Genomic DNA, 9,061 nt, shown 5'->3' with positions numbered 1-9,061 from the left:
ATTGATAGCTATTGGAACCACTGATGCTATGAGTCACAAGCAATGACTACTAGAGAAAAGCAAAATTCCTTGAGTTTGAAAAGGTCTTTCAATTTTTTCTTCTGTATTAGATTAGGTTTTCTTTATCTTTTTAAAATCAATTTTCCTAGACCTCAGAGTCTGGATTAATCACACTTCCAGTTAAAAAAATTTTTTTTTAATCTTTTTAATGGTCTTTATGTTTTCTTAATAAGATCTGGAAATTGTGCATTTGTTTTTTCACACATTCATAAATACTTATTAGAGACCACTCACTACATTCCCAGCATTCTGACTCTGGGGACCAAGGTGAAAGAAACAGTCCTTATTTCACTGCCCTGGCAGTAAAATAGGTAAGTAAACAGTAGCAACAATAAAAAATTGCAATTCTATGCCTTTAAGGCAATACAGAGGCCAGCCTAGGGGAGTCAGGGAAGGCTTGCCATAGATGACGCTTAAGGAAGATTTAGAACTAATCTGGATGCAGAGTCCAAACTCAGCCAGACAAAGTAATGTATGTATGTATGTGTGTGTGGCATGAGGGTAAAGACAAGAAAAGGGAGAGAATCTGAAGCATTGCAAATGCTCCTGGCAGATACCAAACTTTGTGTTGCCTGAGAATCAACGCAGAGCTTAACCATTATTAACCATATTTCTGGCCCCATATCTCACAGTTTCTGATTCTATAGACCTCAGACAGGACCCAGAATTTTGGGGGGGGCCACACTGCAAGGTTTGCAGGATCTTAGTTCCTGACCAGGGATGGAATCTGCTATTTCAGCAGTGAAAGTGTGGCGTTTCAACCACTAGAGTACCAGGGAATTCCCAGTAAGTAGTGATTTTCTTGAGGATGGTATGAGGACTGCATTTTGAGAAACACTCAAGAAGTAAAGGAAGTGGGTGAAGGCAGAGGGTAAGGCTGGTGAAGCAGGCAAAAAGATACAGGGAGTCTGGCTCAGGAGTTTGAATATAATCTGGCAAGGGGACAGAAATTTCTAAGCAAAACAGGGAAGGATGTGACTTGATCTATATTTTAGAAAAATCACTTCAGGTCTAGTTTGCAGGAAAGACAGGCTGGGAGACGGGACTTTAACCAAGGCAGTGGGGATAAAGACAGAGAAGTGAAAATGTTTTTAAAACATATTTTGGAGGTAGAACATCCTAGATTTCAACTTGAATGTGGCGTGTGTTTGTGGGGGTTACTCTAAGTAGGAGGAACTTAGAATACTTTCTGAATTAATGGCAAAACTGGAAAACGGGTAGACAGATCAGTCTTAAAAAAAGACAATTTCAGCATGAGGCTGAGAAAAATCCAGTAAAAGTATTGCTAGTAAAATGTTGTCTTTTTTTATCTGGGGAAAAAAACAGTTTAAACCTGTATTTGATTTAGTTTCTGAATCTTAAGAAATTTATTTAATAAATTACCATTGAATGTCATGAGATTTCCTATATCTAGGCATTCTAACTTCATTAAACACTGATCCCAAGCAAAACTCTATTTCAGGCATAGTCTGATCATTCCTTCTGGCATTTGTGTATGCTAAGTTGCTGAGTCATGTCTGACTCTTTGTGACCCCATGGACTGTAGCCCACCAGGCTCCTCTGTCCATGGGGTTTCCCAGGCAAGAATACTGGAGTGAGTTTCCATTCCCTCCTCCAGAGGATCTTCCTGACCCAAGGATCAAACCTGCCTCTCCTGTGTTTCCTGCATTGACAAGCAGATTCTTTACCACTGAGCCACCTGGAATCCCTCTGGCACTTGTAGGGTGCCTTCAAAGAGGATCATTCTTTCTTTCCTACCCATGAGGGAAAGAAGGATAAATTAGATCACTGTTCTGGAGCAGATGTTTTCCTCCTGAACTATGCAAGAACGTTGCTGACTTGTTTCAGAATCAGTCTCCAGGTGTATAAAATGTGCTGGGCCCTTCTGAAATTTAAATGATTTACATTAGTGGGTCACACATAAAGGTAAAAGGATAAAATCCACTCATATTAGAAATACATAGGCATGAAAGAGTTTTTCAGAAATAAAGTATAGTGCATCTGGAAGCTGTTAAGACTGCTTTCACGTGATTACCTAATAAAAGAACGTTGTAATTTCTAAGTCAGGGCTTAACACCCTGCTATGGCCACAGCCTCAGCAGCAGACAGGGACTGAACAAAGGGATATTTATGGAGTAATAACTGGCACTAAGAATAAAACAGACTCATAACTAGAAGAGTCTCAATTATACCTTTATGAGTCAGACTAGTCATTCTGGTTTGCCCATTATGTAGTGATAGACCTAGTCAGGCTGGCAGTCACAGGAGATCCGTAACCTTGATCTTAGCAACTGAATGTTGTCTCAGGTTCTTATTTATTGAGAGAAAATGATAGCTACTTGCTCTTTTCTCAAGAACATTTCATTTGCTTTTGTTGATAGAAACTTCTTGAAAATCAGGCTTGCCCACCATCTCCTTCTTAGAACTAAAACCATAAAGATTTGATTCTTGCCATCAAGGAGCTTATCAACTAGGGACACAAAAAGCTCAAGTACACAAAGTACCAGGCAAGACTGTAATATTTAACTCCAAAATGGTAAAAACAAAAACCAAGTCAAGTAGGACTAGAGAGGAGAAAAGGATTATTCTGGGGCGATCAGGTAAGTTTTCATTGAGGATAGGATCTGAGTCTTGAAGTATACAAATTCTGCTTAAATTGAATTCAGGTGTCTGCTTATGTTAGTTTTCTATGGCTTTGTAATAAATCACTGCAAACTTAGCAGCTCAAAACAATATTTATTTACTAGCTCTTAGTTCTGGGCAAGCTAAACTGGGCTCCCTGCTTAGCATATCACAAGATCAAAATTAAAATGTTGGCCAGGTGGGGCTCTTTTCTGAAGGCTTTCAGGAAGAATCTGCTTCCAACTCTATTTGGCTTGTTGGTAGAATCTAGTGTCTGGAGGATGGTTGTGATCCAGGGGCCACTGTCTGCTCTGAGAACATCCACATTTTTTCTCACATGGTCTCCTCCATAGTCCATAAGTCAGTGATGACACATCGGTCCACACGTCCAGTCTGCTGCTTCTGCAACCCAGCAGAGAAAAAGCTCTGCCTTTAGAGGGCTCTCTGTATCTTAAAGGCAACTAATTTAAGACTATAATTATCACTGCTTCACAACACATCTTATACTGTGTTAGTTTTGATCGAATAACCAGGGACAGGAATCTTGAGGGCTACCTTGAGAATTCTATCACATAGTATTCTGTAAATTTACCTTAAAGTGTCTATCAATTCACTAATCAACTGGCCACTTAATTAAGTGCATTGTACCAGTTATGCTCATACAAAGTGGAATTTATTTTAGTTTGAAAGATTTTTCAGGTGCTTCAAAACTTGAAGTCTGTTCCAGTTTTTTCAAAAGTACAACAGTTTCAATAAAAAAATATATTTAAATAGTATTTCAAAATGTTTTAATGAAGACGTGTAAAAGCATTATTCAGGGAGCTTTTAAAGCAGCACATACTTTCTGCCTCAGTTTTGCTCCACAGAGAGCAGAAAGTTGCTTCCTTCCCACTCTCGGGCCATTCATAGAGAATCACCCCTGTAATGAGTCAACGTCATCCATTTCTTAATCCACAATCTCATCTCTGTTCCCCACACATGCTTTGTTCTCTTTTATTTCTAGAACTGTCACAAACGTATTGCCTTCCCATGCATTATGCCTATTAGCATCTCATATATACTTCAAAACTTTGCTCAAATCCTGCTTTCTCCATACTGACATATTTTCCTGAAATCCAACTCGCCAATCAGTAGTATCATTGGGCTATATCACTTCTATTTCTATCTTAATTTATAGATATACAGATAGGTTTTTTTTTTAATTTTTTAATGACAATGTCATTTTTATATTACTCCAAAGTATTCGGTGCAGGAAAGGCACTAAAAAATATTTGTAGATGTTACTAAATTGTTCCGATGGGAAAAATCTGACAGTTTCTCATTATTTACTCCTATTGACATTATCCATCTAGTTGTGAAGTCGCTCAGTTGTGTCTGACTCTTTGTGACCCCGTGGACTGTAGCCCACCAGGCTCCTCCGTCCATGGGATTCTCCAGGCAAGAATACTGGAGTGGGTTGCCATTTCCTTCTCCAGGGGATCTTCCCAACCCAGGGATTGAACCCGGGTCTCCGGGTCTCCCGCATTGCAGGCAGACGCTTTAACCTCTGAACTACCAGGGAAGCCATCTAGTTGTTAGATTCCTCAAATATTTTTAAACTAAAACATAGTTAAACCAACAAGCAACCACCTGGTTGTGGCCCTACATTTTTCATTTATGAAGAGGCTTCTGTCTAAAGCTTGTAAGGCGTGAACAGGTATCGCTGGCAAAACTCATTCACAATACCCGGGAAATTAAAATAGAATCTAGGTAATAAAGTCTAACCTTTTTTCCCCCCTTTTCTTTGTGCTTAGTCTGGCTTCATTTGCTCACAGGGTGCTGTGTACAGAGACCCTGATAGAGGAACATCAGACCAGAGTTCCTGGTGCGGTGTGGCTGCACGTCAGCTTGGGGACCATGTGCAGAAGCTGTGAACGAGGCTCATTCCAGATGGTGGTGGTGGGCCATAAGCAGAGATGCCGCACCGGGTACTGTGCCTTGCTCAATCACACCCCGCCTTCCTCTCGCGAGAACTCCGCTCACTTCCATTGCCCCACTGCCAAGATCCCTCTGAAGCCGCCCTACTCACAGGTTGCTCTAGGGGCCAAGCTTGCATCTCTCCATTTTTTGATCAAAGAGTACAACTTTGCTTTGAACCAAACTCAGCCTCATTCTACTGGCTCAGATGACATGGGGCAGGAGGATCCCACTCGAAAGCGTCAATAAATCCTTTCATCAGTCCAGTCGCTCAGTCGTGTCCAACTCTTTACGACCCCATGAATCGCAGCACACCAGGCCTCCCTGTCCATCACCATCTCCCAGAGTTCACTCAGACTCACGTCCATCGAGTCCGTGATGCCACCCAGCCATCTCATCCTCTGTCGTCCCCTTCTCCTCCTGCCCCCAATCCCTCCCAGCATCAGAGTCTTCCAATGAGTCAATTCTTCGCATGAGGTGGCCAAAGTAGTGGAGTTTCAGCTTAAGCATCATTCCTTCCAAAGAAATCCCAGGGCTGATCTCCTTTAGAATGAACTGGTTGGATCTCCTTGCAGTCCAAGGGACTCTCAAGAGTCTTCTCCAAAACCACAGTTCAAAAGCATCAATTCTTCGGCGCTCAGTCTTCTTCACAGTCCAACTCTCACATCCATACATGACCACAGGAAAAACCATAGCCTTGACTAGACGGACCTTAGTCGGCAAAGTAATGTCTCTGCTTTTGAATATACTATCTAGGTTGGTCATATTACCAAGCAAATGACTATAAAATGTTCTGGAGCTAAGAAGCATTCTTTTCTTCTTTCCCAGCTTTACCAAGATATAATTGACACATAACATTGTATAACTTTAAGGTGTACAACCTGATATGTGAGAGCCATTCTTATTAATAACTTGCCAGCTTAGATTTTCTGTGATTATCGGTTTTATTTCTCTCAGTTTATGTAAAGAAAACAGTAGCTGCTCATCAAAAATCCTCTTCCTTTGCAACGTCTATGCCTGATATCAGCTGCTCGGTCTGGGAACACATTTACTAGCAGCTCCTACAACTACATGTGGTCATGTGACTAATTTTTTGCTAATAAAAATACGAGAAGAAATGATATGTGCCGTCATGGATGTAGATCTTTCAGAAAGTGTTTATTTATTATTTCCCCATCCTTTAATGAAAATAGACATCAAGGCCCCAGGGAAGCAGGATCTCACATGGAGGACCTTGGAGCCATGATTTTTCATGTCCAAGAGGGCTGCTGCTGATATAGACTATTCTTCATCTCATGAGTGATAAAATTCTGCTGTATCTCAGTCACTGTATCTTAGGGTCCATCTGTTTCAACAGTTTAGCCTTCCATAACTAGCACACTTCATTTCTGTGTTTTCACAAGTATCCAATAGATACGTAATGTGGCTCCCATAGGATACGCTTTTTTATATAGAAATCATCTGAAGGAAATGAGACTCAAGCGATCACTGAGAAAAATGCCACCCAGCTCTGATACTAAAGAATAGTTGTTTTCATCTTTGTGAAAAGAAACTTATTCACAGTAATTGAAAGCAGAATGTCTAGTTAGCAGTAGTCCTGAGGCAACGTGGTTTGGGTTTTGATCAGTCTGTGGCTTATGGTCAAGGAGGCTTGCTGGATGGCCCATCTCTGTTTCATTGAAAAAGTAGGGGAAAAAACTAAATTCTTTTCTATCTAAAGCCAGAGCAATGTCCTTCGGTGTCAATTTAAATTCTCAGGTATTGCATCCTCTGTGAAGGGTTTCCTGACCACCATCCTCTCCACACCTGATGCCAGGGTAAGATATCTTTTCTCAAAGTATCCCCAGGACTCTTAACAAATCTCTTATCATGCTAATGCCTCTGCCTCCTCACCTCCAGCTCCAGTTTATTCAATCCCTTGAGTGTTCCCTCTGCCTAATACAGGGCCTGACAAACAGTAGATGCTTCATAAATGACAATTGAATGAATGAATGCATGTAAGGGGCTCACCAGATGCTGTCTCTCTGCTTATTCCCATAGGTATCAACGTCATAATAGAAAGTTTCCAAGTCCCCCTTGAAATCTTTTTTCTCATTTTTGTTACCATGCCTAATTACTTTCTGGGTTTCCCTGGGGCTCAGCTGGTAAAGAAGCTGCCTGCAATGTGGGAGACCTGGGTTCGATCCCTGGCTTGGGAAGATCCCCTGGAGAAGGAAAAGGCTACCCACTCCAGTATTCTGGCCTGGAGAATTCCATGGACTGTATACTCCATGGGGTTGCAAAGAGTCGGGACATGAACGAGTGACTTTCACAATTACTTTTACTTGTTGAAACTTTCACTGCCTTTGCTTAGATCAGTCAGATTTATATGCCTTAAGATATTCTCTTAATCCAAAAGCCTCTCTTAATTATAATTTTTTATATTCTCAGTTCTTTACTACATTGGAGTGTCAAGAGTTAGCAGTGTGTAAAGCAATAATCCTTCAATAAAAAATAAATTAATTTTTAAAAATTTAAAATAAAAAAGTTAGTAGTGAGAGGACTTCCCTGGTGGTCCAGGGGCTAAGATTTTGCTCTCCCAGTGCAGGGGGCCCAGATTCAATTCATGGTCAGGGAACTAGATCTCACATGCTGCAACCAAAGATCTTGCATGCTATAACTAAGAGCTGGTGCAACCAAATAAATAAGTAAACATTTAAAAAAGAGAGAGTACTGAGGAGTAAAGAGAGACCTACACAGAAGTGAGGAGCTCTTGAGTCTCTTTATCTCTTAATAGAGATACTGGATTCCACATGCTGCAGAATATGGAGTGGGTAGCCTTTCCCTTTCTCCAGGGGATCTTCCCAACCCAGGGATTGAACCCAGGTCTCCTGCATTGCAGGCAGATTCTTTACCAGCTGAGCCACCAGGGAAGCGCCTTTATCGCTTTATTTCTTAATGCCCCACCAAAAGTCCACTGTAAAATGATAGTGAGTGAATTAGATAAAAGTAGGTCTTAGACCCATTCCTCAGACAAAATGCTATATCTAGAAATCATAATAAATTTTAAAACAGATAAAATCATAGCTCAGTAAGGAGCCTCTGAGAAGCAGAGTTGGAGCAACTCAGCCTAGATCATCTCAAAATTCCCTTTCACCTGTAAAAGCCTGCAGTTTTACGTAAATTAATTGTCCTGCACTTGTTATATGCAAACGATGTGATCTTTGGTACCTTCAAATCTGTCAAATAATAAATAGTATTGTGTATTAGCTGTATCTAATAAAATTATCTTGTAGTGACATAACATTTGACAGGGATATTTATAGAGGCAGTGGGGCGCTGTCATTATCAGCGTGGACTTTGCAATAAGGCAGAACTGAATTCAAATCCTAACACTTCCAGGAACTAGCAGTGTGACTTGGGCAAGTTACTTAATCTCTCTAAGCCTGTTTCCTCACCTGTAAAGACAAATGAGAATGACTGCATGACTGGCTGTTGGAAGGATAAAATGGGATGTTGTAAACAGAACATAAAAATCAGCTGTGTTTAATTCACATTCATTATTTCATTTAATCTTCACAAGGCTAGCGTTTCTACTACTCTTATTTACAGAAAATGTTGAGACTCTAAGAAATGAAATGACTCACCAAAATTCATCCCGGGGCTCTTTCCACCATCCCACTCAGGAAAGAAACAAGGCAAACGAAAGACAAGGGGGTGGGGTTGCTCTTCAGCCCAGCTCGGGCTTCTGCTCTTATCAGGTGTTCATTAAACATTTGCTAAGTGGCCTGAGTAATAAGACTTCTTTTTTATCTCTCCCCCACTCCCATAATTTGGAAGACTTTCCTTGTCCTTAAAATCATGAGGTTTAAAGGACTCTGCCTCTTACTCAAAAAAAAAAGAAAGAGTGGGGAGTGGGGAGAATCTTTCCTGACAATTCAGTTTTGTATAAAGCACCTGATGTATCCTGACAGCTATTTCATTAACTGAACTTTAAACAGTGGCTCCAGCCTCTCTTCCTTTCTCCTCCTCCTTCTTCTACACTGAGGTCATGATGCCTAATTTAGTCCACCATCATAATTTCTACCCACAGCAAGCTGATATCATCATAAGCAAGCACAGCCCCAGACTTACTCTAAGGCAGAGAGATGGAGACTCAAGAAAGAAAATGAAGGCTCATATTCATTCCTTCCTCCCTTCCCTGCCCAGTCATTTCCTTCTTGTCCTAACGGATCAGGGAGTCTGCTCTTTTATGAAAATATGTGTGGTTCCAAAAGGAACTGCAGAGACACAGATTCAAATTCTCTTCTTTAAACAGTATATTTCAACTTAAAATACAAGAGGAAATGCGGAGTTCTGTCTCATTCCCTCACAGAGATGCACATATTTAAGTTGTTTTCATTGTAAAGAAAATTCGAAAAACAAAGGACCAGCAGGGTTAAGT

The 9,061-nt window shown here is 40.7% G+C and overlaps 1 long non-coding RNA gene across 1 annotated transcript; it reads right to left on the bottom strand.

Moving 5' to 3' along the window:
* Positions 1 to 2,779: 2,779 nt before the first annotated feature.
* Positions 2,780 to 8,602, bottom strand: LOC120851717. Its single transcript, XR_005718398.1, has 2 exons — positions 8,265 to 8,602; positions 2,780 to 3,084 (listed from the first exon to the last, which is right to left on the bottom strand). It is a non-coding gene; the product is annotated as an uncharacterized LOC120851717 (long non-coding RNA).
* Between the last annotated feature and the right edge of the window lie 459 nt (positions 8,603 to 9,061).

The sequence above is a fragment of the Oryx dammah genome, unplaced genomic scaffold (assembly GCF_014754425.2).
Source record: "Oryx dammah isolate SB20612 unplaced genomic scaffold, SCBI_Odam_1.1 HiC_scaffold_25, whole genome shotgun sequence".
NCBI lineage: Eukaryota > Metazoa > Chordata > Mammalia > Artiodactyla > Bovidae > Oryx > Oryx dammah.
The sequence above is the reverse complement of the archived record's forward strand: the minus strand, read 5'-3'. Positions and strand labels throughout refer to the sequence as shown.